The 20,348-nt window shown below is 45.7% G+C and overlaps 2 pseudogenes; both read right to left on the bottom strand.

The window, feature by feature from the left end:
* Positions 1 to 3,160: 3,160 nt before the first annotated feature.
* On the bottom strand, positions 3,161 to 3,279 carry LOC143932610 (5S ribosomal RNA; annotated as a pseudogene).
* A 3,628-nt stretch (positions 3,280 to 6,907) lies between these two features.
* Positions 6,908 to 7,026, bottom strand: LOC143932609 (5S ribosomal RNA; annotated as a pseudogene).
* Between the last annotated feature and the right edge of the window lie 13,322 nt (positions 7,027 to 20,348).

Here is a 20,348-nt window from a genome sequence, read left to right as displayed (position 1 = left end):
GCCTCCCATCCAGGTACTAACCAGGCCTGACTCTTCTTAGCCTCCAAGATCAGACAAGATTGGGTGCTTTCAGAGTGCTCGGACTCTTTCCCCATCACTAATGGGACGAGGCAAGGGTGCCCTCTGTCTCCCCTAATTTTTATTCTGACACTGGAACCACTTATGTGTCACGTTCGGAATGACCCGAATATTACTGGCATATCCAAACCCTCGGCACACCACAAAATTGCGGCGTACGCTGACGATCTAATTTTTTTCGTCTCCAATCCACACATTTCGCTTCCCAGTATACTCGCGGCTCTCCGGCGATACGGCAGCCTATCAAACTATAAAATCATTTGCACCGTCGGCTGTATTGAATATATCGGTCCCGGATGGTGAGGCCAAGAGGCTACGCTCCGCTTTTCCATTCTACTGAGCTGAAAAATCTATACGGTACCTGGGCGTTGACATCGCAGCGGATTTGGCGCAATTGTACCCGCTTAATTTTGTCCCTCTCCTGAATAGACTGAAATCTGATTTGGGAAACTGGCATGCTTTAACACTGACCTGGTTCGGGCGCTGTAATGCATTCAAAATGACGGCCCTCCCGCGGATCTTATACTTGTTCCAGACATTACCGATCCGGTTACCCCCAATTTTTTCAGACAACTGCAGGTGCTGCTCCGGGACTTTATTTGGGCGTGCAAGCCGCCCAGAGCCCGTTTGCAATTGCTTGCCAGACCAAAGGACAAGGGGGGTCTGGGTCTCCCAGATCTGAGACAATACTACAGAGCGACTCTGCTAGCGAGAGTCGTTGATTGGCATTGTAATGGCCCACACAAGCAGTGGGTGGAGATGGAGATTGAGGATGGATCCATTCCCCTATTGACCTCCCCGTGGCTCCTGTCCTCCCTACCAAAAGACCTCAGAGATCACCCCGTAGTGGGAGCTACGTTGGCTGTTGTGCGGAGGTTGTTCCGCTGCACACACATTGCTCCCCTGCCGTCACCAATGACTCCGGTTATAGGTAATCCAGACTTCCCACCGGGATTTACCAACAAGAAACTGCGACAGTTGACAGTGGTGGGGAAACAGCGTCTGGGAGACGTGTGGCCCTCGGGAGGGCTACCGACCACGCAAACTGTCGCCGAGCTTTCTGACCCTCCGCTTGACTTGTTTAATGCTTATCAACTTCGTCACTTTCTTCTGGCCATACAAAGGGCCCCCTACACTCCTAGAGACCTGACGCCCTATGAATCCATCTGTCACAAAAAGGAACCTCTGCGACACACCCTCTCCCTCCTGTACAACCTATTAAGTAGTCAGGAGGAGGAGTCGACCCCACCATTTATCCACAAATGGGAGAGGGACTTTGGCATCACATTTACCCCACAATAGATAGGGAAGATCCTGACATTAGTACATAAAGCTTCCATCGCAAACCAATATCAAGAATCAGGATACAAGATAGTCTCACGCTGGTATAGAGTCCCATACCTTCTGAATAAAATGAATAGATCGATTCTGGATGTTTGTTGGAGGTGCAATTCAGATACGGTGACCATGGGACACATTTTCTGGGCATGCCAGGCCTTGAGGAACTTTTGGGTGGAGGTGACCGGGACGATAAAAACTCTCAGAAATTTAGATATCACAGACAACCCAGCAGCGTGCCTTCTACACTTGACCGAACAGCCTGTTCGAAAATACAAAAAAACCCTCACGATGCAACTCCTGAACGCCGCCCGGGCCTGCTTTCCCACACTGTGGAGGCAGCCTCAGCCCCCATCCAAGGTGCTGTGGTATTCCAAAGTCAATCATATTCTCCGGATGGAAGAATTGACCGCCACCCTTCACAACACTGAAGAGGCATTTAGTGTTACATGGAGGCCCTGGAGGTATTTAACTGGTACTCGAGACTACATTCGGGAGGTGAGCAGTGCCTCTGTCCCAGAAAACGACTGAACATCTAACGTTTACCTACGTAGGCCATGTCTGCCCTGGGTGGCATTCCCCCCCCCCTCCCTTTTTGTCTTTATTTTTCTTTTTTTCCCCGCCGCCGTCCCCCCACCTCCTCTCTCTCCGTCTTTGCACTCTCTTCTTCCCCCGTCCTCCCTTTTGACTATGTCTTGTCTCCTTACAAGCCTTCGGGACCCAGAAGAACCCCAGGGTTCTGGACATGACCGCCTCATATTGTACTCTGGTTCACGTAGGTCATGATAAGCTGGCTCGCTGTGGTCCCAGTTGTTTTCCATGATTACATTTGTCCGAACGGAGCTGCACTAGTTATACTGTACTACATGTCGGAGGTGGGGTTTCTCTCTTTTCTGCATGAAACTGTAGGACTCCCCTCTGAGAACCCAGAGTTATTTGGCTGCCTATTTTTTGTTACCATGTAATTGTGACCCTGGGTCATGCTGTATGGTTGACTGTTATATTTATGTTGTTCTACTTAATAAAAGAATAAAACAAAAAAAAAAAATAAGTCAATGCCAACAAGTTAAAAAAAAAGCCTATGGCATCGAGAAATCCCAGGCGGTCTCCCATCCAGGTACTAACCAGGTCCCAACCCTGCTTACCCTCTGAGATCAAATGCACGCTCAACCCTCTTGACAAACGCCAAGATGGTCACCTTGGGAAACAGACAAAAAAAACAAGTCAACGCCAACAACATAAAAAGAAGCCTGCGGCATTTGGAAAACCCAGGCGGTCTCCCATCCAGGTACAAACCAGGCCCAACCCTGCTTAGCCTCTGAGACCAAACGAGATTGGGCGCTTTCAGGGTGTTGTGCCCGTAGGCAATTTCTTTGTGCACTCTCAACCCTCTTGACAAATGCCAAGATGGTCACCTTGGGAAACAAGGGAAAAAAAACAGGTCAAAGCCAACAACATAAAAAGAATCCTACGGCATCCGGTTTTCCCAGGCGATCTCCCAATCAAGACACTAACCAGGCCAGATCCTTCTATGTCACCTGGTCTTCCCAGGCAGTCTCCCATCCAGGTACTAACCAGGCCTGACGCTGCTAAGCCTCTGAAATCAGACGAGATCGGGTGCTTTCAGGGTGATGTGGCCGTAAGCGTTCTCTTCAAGACACGCCCAACCCTCTTGACAAACGCCAAGATGGTCGCCTTTAGAAACAAGCGAAAAAAACAGTTCAAAGCCAACAACATAAAAAGAAGCCTATGGCACCTGGTATTCCCAGGCGGTCTCCCATCCAGGTACTAACCAGGCCCGACACTGTTTAGCCTCTGAGATCAGATGAGATTGGGCGCTTTCAGGGTGATGGGGCCGTAGGTGATCTCTTTGGGCACTCTCAACCCTCTTGTTAAACGCCAAGATTGTAACCTTGGGAAACAAGCGAAAATAAACAGGTAAACGCCAACAACATAAAAAGAAGCCTACGGCACCTGGTATTCACAGATGGTCTCCCATACAGGTATTAACCAGGCCGTACACTGCTAGGCCTCCGAGATCAGATGAGATTGTGCGCTTTCAGGGTGATGTGGCCATAGGTGTTCTATTTAGACACTCTCAACCCTCTTGACAAATACCAAGATGGTTATCTTGGGAAACAAGTGAAAATAAACAGGTCAACGCCAACAACATAGACCATGGCGGTCTCCCATTTGACCCAGACCCTGCTTAGCCTCTGAGATCGGGCGCTTTCAGGGTGATGTGACCTCAGGCGAACGCTTTGGGACATACTCAAAACTCTTGACTGATGCTAAAATGGTCACCTTGGGAAACAAGCGAAAAGAAAAACAGGTCAAAGCCAACAATATAAAAAGATTCCTACGGCACCTTTAATTAGGTACTATCCAGGCCGGACCCTGCTTAGCCTCTGAGATCAGATGAGATTGGGTGCTTTCAGGGGGATGTGGCCATAGGAGAACTTTTTGGGCTCTCTCAGCCCTCTTGACAAATGGCAAGATGATCACCTTGGGAAACAAGCGGAAAAAGAAAACGAATCAATGCCAACAACATAAAAAGAAGCCTACAATAACTGGTATTCCCAGGTGGTCTCCCACCAGGTACTAAACAGGCCTGACTCTTCTTAGCCTCCAAGATCAGACGAGATTGGGTGCTTTCAGAGTGCTCGGACTCTTTCCCCATCACTAATGGGACGAGGCAGGGGTGCCCTCTGTCTCCCCTAATTTTTATTTTGACACTGGAACCACTTATGTGTCACATTCGGAATGACCCGAATATTACTGGCATATCCAAACCCTCGGCACACCACAAAATTGCGGCGTACGCTGACGATCTAAATTTTTTCCTCTCCAATCCACACATTTCGCTTCCCAATATACTCGTGGCTCTCCGGCGATACGGCAGCCTATCAAACTATAAAATCAATTGCACCGTCGGCTGTATTGAATATATCGGTCCCGGATGGTGAGGCCAAGAGGCTACTCTCTGCTTTTCCATTCTACTGAGCTGAAAAATCTATACGTTACCTGGGCGTTGACATCGCAGCGGATTTGGCGCAATTGTACCCGCTTAATTTTGTCCCTCTCCTGAATAGACTGAAATCTGATTTGGGAAACTGGCATGCTTTAACACTGACCTGGTTCGGGCGCTGTAATGCATTCAAAATGACGGCCCTCCCGCGGATCTTATACTTGTTCCAGACATTACCGATCCGGTTACCCCCAATTTTTTCAGACAACTGCAGGTGCTGCTCCGGGACTTTATTTGGGCGCGCAAACCGCCCAGAGCCCGTTTGCAATTGCTTGCCAGACCAAAGGACAAGGGGGGTCTGGGTCTCCCAGATCTCAGACAGTACTACAGAGCGACTCTGCTAGCGAGAGTCGTTGATTGGCATTGTAATGACCCACACAAACAGTGGGTGGAGATGGAGATTGAGGATGGATCCATTCCCCTATTGACCTCCCCGTGGCTCCTGTCCTCCCCACCAAAAGACCTCAGAGATCACCCCGTAGTGTGAGCCAAGTTGGCTGTTGTGCGGAGGTTGTTCCGCTGCACACACATTGCTCCCCTGCCGTCACCCATGACTCCGGTTATAGGTAATCCAGACTTCCCACCGGGATTTACCAACAAGAAACTGCGACAGTTGAAAGTGGTGGGGAAACAGCGTCTGGGAGAGGTGTGGCCCTCGGGAGGGCTCCGACCACGCAAACTGTCGCAAGCTTTCTGACCCTCCGCTTGACTTGTTTAGTGCTTATCAACTTCATCACTTTCTTCTGGCCATATAAAGGGCCCCCTACACTCCTAGAGACCTGACGCCCTATGAATCCATCTGTCACAAAAGGGAACCTGTGCTACACACCCTCTCCCTCCTCTACAACCTATTAAGTAGTCAGGAGGAGGAGTCGACCCCCACCATTTATCCACAAATGGGAGAGGGACTTTAGCATCACATTTACCCCACAACAGATAGGGAAGATCCTGACATTAGTACATAAAGCTTCCATCGCAAACCAATATCAAGAATCAGGATACAAGATAGTCTCACGCTGGTATAGAGTCCCATACCTTCTAAATAAAATGAATAGATCGATCCCGGATGTTTGTTGGAGGTGCAATTCAGATACGGGGACCATGGGACACATTTTCTGGGGATGCCCGGCCTTGAGGAAATTTTTGGTGGAGGTGACCGGGACGATAAAAACTCTCAGAAATGTAGATATCGCAGACAACCCAGCAGCGTGCCTACTACACTTGACCAAACAGCCTGTTCGAAAATACAAAAAAACCCTCACGATGCAACTCCTGAACGCCGCCCGGGCCTGCATTCCCACACTCAGCCCCCATCCAAGGTGCTGTGGTATTCCAAAGTCAATCATATTCTCCGGATGGAAGAATTGACCGCCACCCTTCACAACACTGAAGAGGCATTTAGTGTTACATGGAGGCCTTGGAGGTATTTAACTGGTACTCGAGACTACATTCGGGAGGTGAGCAGTGCCTCTGTCCCAGAAAACGACTGAACATCTAACGTTTACCTACGTAGGCCATGTCTGCCTTGGGTGGCATTCCCCCCCCCCTCCCTTTTTGTCTTTATTTTTCTTTTTTTCCTCGCCGCCATCCCCCCCCTCCTCTCTCTCCGTCTTTACACTCTCTTCTTCCCCCGTCCTCCCTTTTCACTATGCCATGTCTCCTTACTAGCCTTTGGGACCCAGAAGAACCCCAGGGTTCTGGACACGACCGGCTCATATTTTACTCTGGATCACATAGGTCATGATAAGCTGGCTCGCTGTGGTCCCAGTTGTTCTCCATGATTACATTTGTCTGAACGGAGCTGCATTAGTTATACTGTACTACATGTCGGAGGTGGGGTTTCTCTCTTTTCTGCATGAAACTCTAGGACTCCCCTCTGAGAACCCAGAGTTATTTGGCTGCCTATTTTTTGTTACCATGTAATTGTGACCCTGGGTCATGCTGTATGGTTGACTGTTATATTTATGTTGTTCTACTTATACTTAATAAAAGAATAAAACTAAAAAATAAAATAAGTCAATGCCAACAACTTAAAAAAAAAGCCTATGGCATCGAGAAATCCCAGGCGGCCTCTCATCCAGGTACTAACCAGGTCCCAACCATGCTTAGCCTCTGAGATCAAATGAGATTTGGCTCTTTCAGGGTGATGCAGCCATAGTAGATTTTTTCAGGCATGCTCAACCCTCTTGACAAACGCCAAGATGGTCACCTTGGGAAACAAACAAAAAAAACAAGTCAACGCCAACAACATAAAAAGAAGCCTATGGAACCTGGTATTTCCAAGCTTTCTCCCATCCAGGTACTAACCGACACTGTTTAGCCTCTGAGATCAGATCACGCTTTCAGGGTGATGGGGCCGTAGGTGATCTCTTTGGGCACTCTCAACCCTCTTGTTAAACGCCAAGATGGTCACCTTGGGAAACAAGCGAAAATAAACAGGTAAACGCCAACAACATAAAAAGAAGCCTATGGCACCTGGTATTCCCAGGCGGTCTCCCATCCAGGTACTAACCAGGCCCGACACTGTTTAGCCTCTGAGATCAGATGAGATTGGGCGCTTTCAGGGTGATGGGGCCGTAGGTGATCTCTTTGGGCACTCTCAACCCTCTTGTTAAACGCCAAGATTGTAACCTTGGGAAACAAGCGAAAATAAACAGGTAAACGCCAACAACATAAAAAGAAGCCTATGGCACCTGGTATTCACAGATGGTCTCCCATACAGGTATTAACCAGGCCGTACACTGCTAGGCCTCCGAGATCAGATGAGATTGTGCGCTTTCAGGGTGATGTGGCCATAGGTGTTCTATTTAGACACTCTCAACCCTCTTGACAAATACCAAGATGGTTATCTTGGGAAACAAGTGAAAATAAACAGGTCAACGCCAACAACATAGACCATGGCGGTCTCCCATCTGAACCAGACCCTGCTTAGCCTCTGAGATCGGGCGCTTTCAGGGTGATGTGACCTCAGGCGAACGCTTTGGGACATACTCAAAACTCTTGACTGATGCTAAAATGGTCACCTTGGGAAACAAGCGAAAGAAAAACAGGTCAAAGCCAACAATATAAAAAGATTCCTACGGCACCTTTAATTAGGTACTATCCAGGCCGGACCCTGCTTAGCCTCTGAGATCAGATGAGATCGGGCGCTTTCAGGGGGATGTGGCCGTAGGAGATTTCTTTGGGCTCTCTCAGCCCTCTTGACAAATGCCAAGATGATCACCTTGGCAAACAAGCGGAAAAAAAAAACCATGTCAACGCCAACAACATAAAAAGAATCCTATGGCACCTGGTATTCCCAGTTGGTCTCCCATCCAGTTACTAATCAGGCCCGACAATGCTTAGCCTACGAGATCAGACAAGATCAGGCACTTTCAAGATAATGGGGCCATAGGCGATCTCTTCGGGCACTCTCAACCATCTTGACAAACGCCAACATGGTCATCTTGGGAAACAAGCGACAAAAACCAAGTCATTGCCAACATTGGAGGCTAAGCAGGGTTGGGCAATCAGTTTCCTTGCCTGAAATAGGCATCTCAGAACTGCCATCTGGCTGCTTCCCGGGTTTCCAACTCCTTCAACTAATCTCAGGAGACAATACTTCGCCTCCATCCTGGTGGAGGTTCCAAACACCCAATCAATGGTTCCTGTCACCTCTGTCCAGTAGCGGATCAACTTCGGGCATCTCCAAAACATGTGCATCATGTCTCCCCCCATGTTCCCGCAACCAGGGGCAACTTGCGTCCGGCCGTTCGGCCAAACTGAAAAAGTTTACGAGGAGCATAATAGGTTCTATATAACAAGAACAGATGTAACATCCTCTGTGAGGAGAGCCACAATTCACCACAGGCAGGATTTCTGTGGCCAATTATAGCTCAGGGGGGTTTAGTACACACCCTACACTATATAAAGCCGCCAGCGCGGTGGCCTTGTACAGTGTGTTGCGGTGGTCAGGGAAAGAGGACGATAGGCAGGGACAGTGTCTTTACTGCTTGGGAACCTAGCACTGTTACAGTGGGTGTTATGTGCCTCCTGCACAGTACACACCTGAAGCTACCCTTTATTACTGGTGTTCAATTTCTGCAATACATGCATCTGCAGTGCAGAAGTTAGAGTGGGTGTTGTGTGCCTCCTGCACAGTATACACCTTATTGCTGGTGTTCTGTTTCTGTAACACAGGAACCTAGCACTGTTACAGTGCTAGGGTGTACAGAGAAGCTGGTATATATAGAAGACTACAGCATACAGAAGAAAGGCTAGTGAATACAGAATACAGACTCGTGTATGTAGATAGGCTTGAGTATACAGAGATGCTAGAGTAAACACAGAGAGGCTAGTTTAAAGAGAGGCTAGTATATACAAAGATGTTAGTGTATATAGAGAGGTTAGTGTATAGAGAGAGTCGAGTGTATACAGAAAGCACAGTGCATATAGAGAAGCTAGTGTATACAGAAGACAGGCTTGGGTACACATCAAAGCTGAAATTCTATACAGAAGACTGGGTAGTGTATACAGAGAGTCTCGTGGGTACAGAAGACAGGCTGTGGTATACAGAGGGTTTAATGTATGACAGAGATGCAGGGGTGTACAGAGAAGCTAGTATATATAGAAGACTACAGCATACAGAAGAAAGGCTAGTGAATACAGAATAAAGGCTGGCTTCTACGGAGAGGCTAGTGTATGCAGAACACTATCTAGGGTATATAGAGAGGCTAGATTATACAGAGAGGCTAGTGCATATAGTGAAGCTATTGTATATAGAAGCCTGGTTAGTGTATACAGAGAAGCTAGTGTGTACAGAAGAAAGGCTAGACAGGCTATAAAGAGAGACAAGTTTTTACAGAAGACAGTTTGGGTTATACAGAGATGCTAGTTTATACAGAGAGACTAATGTATACAGAAGAAGTCTGTACATACAGAAGACGGGCTAGTGTATTCAGAACATAGGCTAGTGTATATCGAAGACAGGCTATTGTATGCAGAAGACCGGCTAGTGTAAACATGCTGGTGTATATAGAGAGGCTAGTGAATTTAGAGGGTAGGCTAAGTGATAACAGAAGACAATCTGGGCTATACAGAGACATTTCATCATTTCATCTAGCTCACATCTCTAATGGAGTTTGTCTCATTGCCATGTTATGCCTTTTCATTCTTATGCTAAATATAGATCATTACACGATTTTAATCATCCACATGAAGCATTCAATAAAACTATCATACATCAAAATTAACCATGTACTCTTTTGCTCTATTTTGCATATTTTTAATTCTCCACATCAACTGTCACATTGAGTATGTGACAGTCCTGACACACCATCCTGAATTATTTTTATTTATTTCTTATTAGAAATAGAGAGTACTATCTCAAAATCCGCTTAAATCTATTCACTTCGATGAGTTCTACCGCTAATTGTACGGTAATGCAAAATGTTCACAAAACCATCCATTTGCTACCAGACATGCTGCACATACTAAGAGTAATGTAACTATCGCTCTCTAACGATGTAAACAGTTTTATTGCTTTTCTGACATTAACCGAGTATCTCTGACATTAACTGAGTATCTCTCTGCACTATGATCTTAATAATAATAATAATAATAATAGGATCGTGTAATCAAAGATCAACTAGTCTAATATAAGCTTTCTCATTGGTAACGGCATATCCTTTAAATTTAGACTAACGCAACTATTTCTCGGCCATTTTCAAGCTAAGCTTTCAATCTCTTACCTTTGAACAGCGATACTTCCTCCCTACAATATTAAGCCTAATGTCCTATTGGTCGTCTATATTATACAACTCTCTGAAAAGCCTTTATGTAGAGAATAAAACTAGTCTTACATCTTAATAAAACAGTTTTATTGCTCAACCAGTATCAGCTGTCATGACAAATAAACGTTTCCACTGTACTATCTCTAAATCATTGTAAACCTAACCATAGTTATAATGTCTACAGCTAATTTTACGTTAAAGCAAAATTCACACAAAACCATCTTTTTAAAACCTTTACACATTAAGAGTAATGCAACCATCGCTCGCTACCTCTATGCAATAGGATTCTCTTTCCAGTGGAAACGGAAAACAGTCAGTGTAAGCCGTCTTCGTGCGTAACAAAATTAATGGAACGATTTACACGTTGGAATTTGCAAGCTACGTCAATTTACTCTTAAATAATGTACCTTTGCAACTATCCCTTGACTTTGCAACTATCCCTTGATCCCTTTTGTGTATTCACTATATCTCGACCTATATATACTGCCTCAATATTTTCCTAATTTGTTTTGCTATACTTATTATTATTATTTTATAGAGATTACTATCTCTAAATCATTGTAATAAGTTATAATGTCTACAACAAATTTTACGTTAAAGCAAAAGTCACACAAAACCATCTTTTTAAAACCTTTTACACACTGCACATTAAGAGTAAACCAACCATCTCTCGCTACCTCTATGCAATAGGATTCTCTTTCTGACTCTATTTTGTGTATTACTTCTTCTCTACATTAACTGTCACACTGATAACCATTTGTAACATATAACACTTGCAACACATTTTTTAACAGCAGCAAAATGTGAGAAAAGCATTGGGCCGGTTTACTTGATTGAGAAGTGGTTGCAGTAGCAAAGCATAGCAATACAGTTTGGTTACATTAATAACACATAATGCAACTATTTTACATTCACCTCATGCATACATCCTAATGTAAGCTGTCTATCACTATTAATGTTCATGGTTACTGATACATTATGCCGATAACCAGTGGAAACGGAAAACAGTCAGTGTAAGCCGTCTTCGTGCGTAACAAAATTAATGGAACGATTTACACGTTGGAATTTTCAAGCTAAGTCAATTTACTCTTAAATACCCTTTAGCTGCTTAGCTCACACTTTGCTGTATGTAGCCGCGTTTACATGTAAGTAACCAGTGGGGATTGACATTTCATGTAATGCAATTTGTCTCTTTGCCATGTCATACTTTGCCATTTATTATACTTTCTCATCCGATAGAAACCTAGTCGTTGCTGATATTTCATGATTACAGCAATCATCTCATCTAATTGCTATTCCGACATTCTGCCTTGGTATTACTTTGCAACGCTCTATTGAACAATGTAAAGGTAAGCTAGATATTTTGTGTATTTCCACTTAAACTCGACCTGTATATACTGTCTCAATATGATACTTTCTAATTTTGCTAAATTCGATTATGGAGCTTGCTATGTCTAAATCCAGGTTACCTACTCACCTTTATTACGTATACTGCTAATTTTAGGATAATACAAAACCATCTTATTGCTTTTTTACACGCTGCACATGTTAAGAGTAATACAATGCTACCGATGTGAACAGTTTAATTGCTCTTCTCACATTTAGCTGGTATCTCTCTGCTATAGGAAACTGAATTTGTACCACAACGATCACTCAACTAATATCAGTCCACTCAGTGCTACCGGGATAACTTTTACATTTAGAGTAATGAAATGATTTCTCAGTCATTTTGAAGCTACTGCAAACAACGCTTCCGATCTCTTTTCAACTGCAATACTTAAGCTCTGCAATATTAAGTAATATTTAGCTGCTTAGCTCACACTTTGCTGTACGTAGCCGTGTTAACTGTATTAATGGTAACCTGTAAGTAACCAATGGGGATTGACATTTCATCTCTAATTCACATTCACATTTCCAAAGCAGTTTGTCTCTTTGCCATGTCATACTTTGCTCTGCTATAGAAAACTGAATTTGTACTACAACGATCACTCATCTAATATCAGTCCACTCAGTGCTACCGGGATAACTTTTACATTTAGAGTAATGAAATGATTTCTCAGTCATTTTGGAGCTACTGCAACTAACGCTTCCGATCTCATTTCGACTGCAATACTTAATCTCTGCTATTGCAGACTATTTAGCTGAATATTTAGCTGCTTTGCTGTACGTAGCCGTGGGGATTGTCATTTCATCTCTAATTCATATTCACATTTCTAATGCAGTTTGTCTTTTTGCCATGTCATCCTCTGCCAGTTATTATCCTTTCTCATCCTTATGCTATATTTGGGGTATATTCACTACATGATTAAAGACACGTAATGTACCTGATTGATAAAAACCTACACACGTCGTTGCTGTTATTTCGTGTATTTCCACTTAAACCCGACCTGTATATAATGTCTTAATATTCATTTTAGAGTTATTTTGCTATATTTATTATTACAATAAACAGATTACTATCTCTAAATCCTGGTAAACCAGCTCACACTTAACCATCTTCTTTCTACCTTACACGCAGCACATATTAACATTTAGCCGGTATCTCTCTGCAATAGTAAACGAAATGTGTAGATCACTCATCTAATATCGTCTTTTCAGTGCTACCGGAACAACTTTTAGAGTAATGCAACGATTTTTCCGTTTTAGGAAGCTACTGCAACTAACGCTTTGGATCTCTTTCCTGATAAATTACGCTCTGCAATATTAAGCCATGTAAATTGTCCTATTGGTCTGCTCACAATGCTATGTATAATAATACAAATCTTTCAAAAGCAATATCGTCTCACTGCAATACTTACACTCTGCATAGTAAATAGGAATAATGCGAATAATGCTAATAATAAAGTCGTCTAAAACTCGGCTATAAGTAGAGAATAAAACTATCTTACATCAAAATAAACCATGTACTGCCAAACCAATAACGGCCAATTACTTAACGTCTATCAGTCAATGACTTAACAAAATAAACTTAGCACTCTTTTGCTCTATTTTGTATATTTGTAGTTCTCCACATTAACTGTCACATTGATATCACCACTGACAACACACCACTTTTTAACAGCACCAAAATATGAAAAAAGCACTTTACATGTTTCAGAAGTAGTTGTATTAGCAAAAAATAAAGTCCTGTCTTCTTTACACGCTAGCTTTTCTGTATACATTAATCTCTCGGTGTACACCAGCCACTCTATATAGACTAGCCTCTCTGTCTTCTGTATACACGTGCCCGTAATCTATATACACTAGCCTGCCTTCTTTTTACAATAGTCTACACTAGCCTCACTGAATTCCCCAGACTGTCTTCTGTATACACAAGCCTATCTGTAAAAAAAAATAGCCGGTCTTCTGCATACACTCTCTGTGTAACACAGTCTCTCTCTGGATTCCCTAGCCTCCATCTCTGCATACCCAGGACCTTCCTCTGTATAATCTAGCCTATCTGTATACACTAGCCTGTCTTTTGTACAAATTAGCCTCTCTGTAGCCTGTCTTCTGTATACACGAGCCTCACTGTCTACTCTTGGTTGTGTTTTGTATACACTAGCATCTCTTTATACATTAGCTCTCTGTATACCCAAGCCTCTCTGTATAAACTAGTCCACCGGTATACACTAGCAAGTCTGCATACACTAGCCTCTCTTTGTAACCCAACTTCTCTCTCTGTATACCTTAGCCTCCATCTCTGCATACCCAGGACGTTCTTCTCTATAATCTAGCCTATGTGTATACACTAGCCGGTCTTCTGTAGACATTAGCCTCCCTGTATAAACTAGCTGGTCTACTGTATACACTAGTCCGTCTGTATACACTAGCAAGCTTGCATACACTAACCTCTCTGTGTAACCCAGCCTCCATCTCTGCATACCCAGGACGTTCTTCTCTATAATCTAGCCTATCTGTATAAACTAGCCTGTCTTTTGTACACATGAGCCTCTCTGTATAAACTAGCCGGTCCTCTGTATACACTAGTCCGTCTGTATACACTAGCAAGTCTGTGTAACCAAGCCTCTCTCTCTGCATACCCTAGCCTCCATCTCTTGCATAACCAGGACCTTCTTCTGTATAATCTAGCCTATCTGTATACACTAGCCTGTCTTTTGTACACATTAGCCTCTCTGTATAAACTAGCCGGTCTACTGTATACCCTAGTCCATCTGTATACACTAGCAAGTCTGCATACTCCTGCCTCTCTGTGTAACCCAGCACGGTCTCTCTCTCTGTATACCCTAGCCTCCATCTCTGCATACCCAGGACGGTCTTCTGTATAATCTAGCCTATCTATATACACTAGCCTGTGTTGTGTACACTTTAGCCTCTCTGTATAAACTAGCCGGTCTTCTGCATACACGAGTCTCTCTGTATACCCTTTGATGTCTTTTGTATACACTAGCTGCTCTTTATACATTAGCTCTGTGCATACCCAAGCCTCTCTGTATACACTAGTCCGTCTGTATACACTAGCAAGTCTGCATACACCAGCCTCTCTGTGTAACCCAGCCTCTCTCTCTGCATACCCAAGATGTTCTTCTGCAGACATTAGCCTCCCTATATAAACTAGCCGGTCTTCTGTATACACTAGTCCGTCTGTATACACTAGCAAGTATGCATACTCTAGCCTCTCTCTCTGTATACCTTAGCCTCCATCTCTGCATACCCAGGACGTTCTTTTGTATAATCTAGCCTATCTGTATACACTAGTGTATACAGACAGACTAGTGTATACAGAGGACCGGCTAATGTGTACAAAAGACAGGCTAATGTATACAGATAGGCTAGATTATACAGAAGAACGTCCTGGGTATGCAGAGCGCTCAGCTTCAAGGGATGGCCAACGTGAGTAATATGAGGGACACTCCTCACCCCTGCCCCCACCTACCAGATCTGACTTTCATCCCCTTGCCCTCTCTGCCCGGTCATCTGGTGGCAGTTTTATGCACTCCCTGGCCCCCACCCATTCATAATCCTTACCGACCTTTCCTTCGGCTGCTCACAGGAACACACTGGATGACTTGTCTAATTAACCAACTTGTACAAGACACCGCTATCCTCCTGTCTGACACCAGTCCCCCTTGGAGGCTTTACCCCTCACTGTTTGGGTGGTCCCTGCCTCTCCCTGGATGCTCCACATATACCACAACGACATTGTCAGAGGGGCACCACTTGACAGGACACGGGGCTGTCATGCCGGTGGCATCTCCCATTGGAGGAAGGGATGATGGCCCCAACCCCTTGCCAGCAAGTTCTTTCATGTACAGTCCAGGGCGGCTCATCTTCCCTTCTGGAGTCTTGAGATGGGGGAGTTGCACTTTGGGGTGTCTGAGTGATACCTAGTGCGCTGTACTGGAAGGGCCTGACATTCCCGCATATGTGTCCCCTCCCCCTGGTTGCGCCCCTCGTCCCCCCCTCTGGCTCCCACCTACTCTTTGCCGACATTGCCTTCTGCAGCTTTCGGGGACCCTGGATGACTTATTTATTGAGCCTATTGGTACGAGACACTGCTTCCCTCCAGGGTGACTCTTGACCCCCGTGGAGGATTTACCCCTTACTGTTTGGGCAGTCCCAGCCTCCCTCTGGATGCTCTACACAGCCCCCGATGGCGATGCAGGAGAGACACTAATTGGCGGGCCCCAGGACTGCTGCTCGGGTGAAGTCTCCCGTTGGATGGCCCCAGCCCCTTGCCTGCCGGATTTTCTATGCACCGACCAGGGCTGCTCCTCTTTCATCTTGATGTGGTGACCATGGAGGGGAGGAGTTGAAATTTATGGGGTCCGGGTGTTTGCTGGTGGGAGTGCGCTAAAGGACTTGACATTTCCGCATTTTTGTCCCCTCTCCCCGGTTTCCCCCCTCCCCCCCCCTTCCCACCCTTCCCTTCCCTCCTTTCCCTCCCCTCCTTTCCCTCCCCTCCTTTCCCTCCCCCTTTCCCCCCTTCCACTCCCCCTTTCCCCCCTTCCCTGCCCCTTTTCCCCCCGGGGCGTGGACGGGGGAGAGGGGGTAAGGAGAGGACAATCTGCCAAAGGGAGAAATGCATTTGTTCGGGGACTGCATGTACTTTAGGGGTATGGGACGGGGGGTGGTGGATCCCATTCTGTGATGCCTTTTCTGTTGTGACGGGCTCCCTCGTGCATGCCTACGTTTAGTGCAAGCCGAGGCGACCCCTCAGTGCTGACAGTTATATGCTCTACCTCTGTTTTGGTTATACTATTGTTTTTTGGTTATATGATGTTACTGATTGTCTTTTATTTGCATACCGGTATCAGACGTGACATTTACCACTGCCGAGACTGGGGGGACTAGGATTCGGGGGCTCCCTCTCCGACCTGTCTACCCACCAACCCAAGTAGGACAGCGCTTTAAACCCAGTGTACATCTGGTAAGCGCTATAGCATAATTGTGCTGTTTTAGTATACCCTTCCTGTACTGTTGAGTGCGGACAACCCTTAATTTCCCTCTCCCCCTGGGGTTGAGGTGCCCGGCCTCTTTTTCCCTTTACCTTTCCTTCCATTTGCCCTTCCTTTCTCCCCCTTAGTTCCCGCCATGCATTACCTACCCAAAACCTACCTTGGTTCAACTTTCTTTGCTTTTCTCTGACGTCCCCCTCCCCCTCCCCGAGGAGCGATGGCAGACTCAGTCAAGGTCACCTCTCTAAACGTTAAGGGACTGAACTCCCCTGAAAAACGGTGGATCCTCCTGTGAGAACTGAAGACTTCCTGTACTGATGTGGCCTTTATACAAGAAACACATTTTAAAAATACTAGCCTCCCCTTTCTATGGTCGAGATCCTTCCCTAAGGTCTACCACTCTACTAACCCCTCCTCTAAGACCAAGGGAGTCTCCATTCTGATCTCTAGCAGGCTCCCCTGGGTTCCCCAGGATTCTCTGGTGGACCCTGGGGGCCGATATCTTTTTCTTAGGGGCCACATTGGAGAGCGCCTTTTTACATTTGCCACTGTGTACGCTCCCAATGATCACCAAGACACGTTTCTCAGAACTACCCTGCACAGATTATGTGACTTTCGGGAGGGCCAGTTGATATTAGGTGGGGACTTTAATGTCCCCTTTCGCCATCGGTTGACACTTCTGCCTCTTGCTCCTCGCTCCTCATTTCCTCTAGAAAGCGGATTACTAAGTGTTTACTGAATGACCAATTAGTTGATGTCTGGCGTCTGCAACACTCTGGGGAAAGGGACTGCTCTTTTTGCTCTTCCCCTCACAAATCATACTTGAGGATAGACTTCTTCTTGATTCCACATGACCAACTGCACTTGGTGAGCTCTTCCTCCATCGGCCATATTACTTGGTCCGACCACGCTCCTGTAGCCCTTACCTACACCCTCTCTAGGAACCCCTCACCTAGGTCTCTATTCTGGCACCTTAATGAGAGCCTCCTCCAGATACCGGAAGTTTTAGCAGATGTGACCAGGGAATTGGACCTTTATTTCCAAGAAAACTAAACGCAGGACTGTGACCCGGGGATAATTTGGGAGGCTCACAAGTCAGTACTCCGCAGGGTACTTATCAGGCACAGGGCGCGCATCAAACGAACACGGAAGGAACAGCTTGCTAATCTGTTTCGTGAACTTGCCTCTGTGGAAGCGAAACATAAACATACCCCCTTACGGACCTTAGAGATTGAATTGGGGACACTCCGTACCCATATTGCTGACCTACTCCATTATAAAGCGAAAGCGGCACTCCAGTTTTGTCGTAAACTGACGTAGGAGTCAGGGGACAAATGCGGAAAAATCTTAGCCAGGTCGGTAAAGGAGTTGAAATCTGGCTCTTACATACCACAGTTGATAGATGAGAATGGCCAGAGGGCCTCTACCCCAACCCAAATAGCCGAAGTCTTTGAAAAATGTTACTCTGATCTCTACAGCCTGGCAGATTCAGGGTCTGGACAGGACAATATAGACAGATATGTAACCGGTTCTGGTCTACCAACCCTCTCATCGGAATCACGGGAGTACTTGGAGGACCCGATCACACTGGAAGAAGTCCAGACGGCGGTGGGACCTCCGAAGGTGGGTAAGGCTCCGGGCCCTGACGGATATACCGCACAATAATTTAAGACCTTCCTCCCTATTCTCGGCCCGCGCTTGGTGAATTTATTTAATACTCTGAGCTCGAATGGGGATTTTCCTCAGGATACCCTTAGAGCCCACATCGCATTGATACCTAAGGAGGGCCTATGTGGGAGCTACAGACCCATTTCCCTCCTAAATTCGGTCCTAAAACTATTCTCTAAAATCCTCGCCACGTGATTGGCACATCACTTGCAGTCCCTTATACATATTGACCAGTTAGGTTTTATTCCCACCAGGGAAGATAGGGACAACACCATTAAGGTGCTTGCCCTGATCCATAAAGCAAAGTCATCTGGGACCCCTTGTCTTTTCATGAGTACTGATGCTGAGAAGGCTTTTGATCGGGTCAAATGGACATTAATGTTCTCGGTCCTTCGCCATATAGGTCTGAGTGAACGGATGCTGGCATGGATAAGTAAGATATACTCACGCCCTTCAGCTCAAGTCAAAGCGAATGGGGTTCTCTCATCTCCCCTTGACATCAGGAATGTCATTGGAACCCTTTCTCTCCACAATTCGACAAAACTTAGACATAACGGGACTCCAAATGGGTACTATTGAGTGCAAGATATCTGCCTACGTGGATGACATGCTGTTCTCGCTGACGAATCCCAGAGTTTCCTTGCCAAATCTCCTTCGGGAATTCCAGATATACGGGATACTTCGTGAAATCAAAGGCCATGGGGGTTGCAGTTCCCCCGCAAACGTTAATAGACTTGCAGTCCAATTTTCGATTTAAATGGACCCATACAGCCCTTAAGTACTTAGGTACTTACATTCCACCGGACATCGCGCGTACGTTTATGTTGAACTTCCCCCCACCCCTTGTCACTAAGATCCGCAGATTGCTTCACGGGTGGCATTCTGGCCTCCATTCCTGGTTCAGGAGATGCAATCTCATTAAAATGAACATACTCCCTAAATTTACTTATCTTTTCCAAGCTCTCCCGATCCAGATTCCAGTCCTGTTTTTTAAGCAAGCTCAATCCTTGCTCACTCAATTTAACTGGGCCCACAAAAATCCCAGACTTAAGCGGTCACAGCTGACATTGTCTAAACAACAGGGAGGGTTGGTTCTCCCTGACTTGCGACGCTACTACCTGGCCTCCCATCTGGGGCGTGTATTGGACTGGAATCGAAACAAACTTTCTAAGCTCACTCCCGTATTCCGCTAAGAAGCGCCATGTGGTGCCATAAGTATTTACCCACAGAATTTATGTCACATCCCACTATAGGGGTTTAGTTGAAAGTCAGTCACCTGATCGCTACCCAAAACACACTCCCGTCTTTGACTTCCCCCCTACTCCCTATACGTGGCCATCCAACCTTTGAACTGGGGACCCACTTAGAAATTCCAACCTAGACAATGCGTCTAAATTCGTCATTGATGGAAAATTGCCTTCTTTCTCAACCCTAACAGATCCGACAGGGCTTTTCCAACTGCCTTTTTGGAGAGTGGCGCAACGACATCATATTCTCCATTCCATCCCCAATCCTCAAACGTTCGCCCGCCCTCAGACGGAGTTTGAGACTCTATGCAGGAGCGAAGGCCCTTTGGCCCACATTCTCTCTCAAACAGATTACCCACACTTAACCTGTCTGTCCAACTGGGAAAAGGACCTTAATTGCTAATTTTCTCCAGCACAGAGACAACGCATTATCACTTTGGCTCTCAAAATGTCGCTGTGCACGAAGATACAGGAGACGAATTTTAAACTTCTCACCAGGTGGTATTTGACACCATCAAAGCTGCAGAAATGTTTCCCCTCTTCCTCGAACATATGCTGGAGGTGTGGAGAAGAAGAGGGCACGTTGCTGCACATTTTTTGGTCCTGCCCCAGCTTGGTGGACTTCTGGACAGAGATCCGATGCATAACACAAAAATTCACAGACTTCTCCATCCAGGAAGAGGCTGCATTCTTTCTCTTGCACCATTCACAGATTCCCATTAAGAAGTACAAAAAAATCAATTTTACGGCATGTGATAAATGCGGCGAAATCCTGCATCCCTCTCTATTGGAAAAAATGTTCCCCCCCTTTCATTACTCA

This window comes from Lithobates pipiens, unplaced genomic scaffold (genome assembly GCF_037356315.1).
Source record: "Lithobates pipiens isolate NorthernLeopardFrog02 unplaced genomic scaffold, aLitPip1_a1.2 Scaffold_25, whole genome shotgun sequence".
NCBI lineage: Eukaryota > Metazoa > Chordata > Amphibia > Anura > Ranidae > Lithobates > Lithobates pipiens.
Note: the sequence above shows the minus strand (reverse complement) of the source record. Positions and strands in the feature narration are given on the sequence as shown.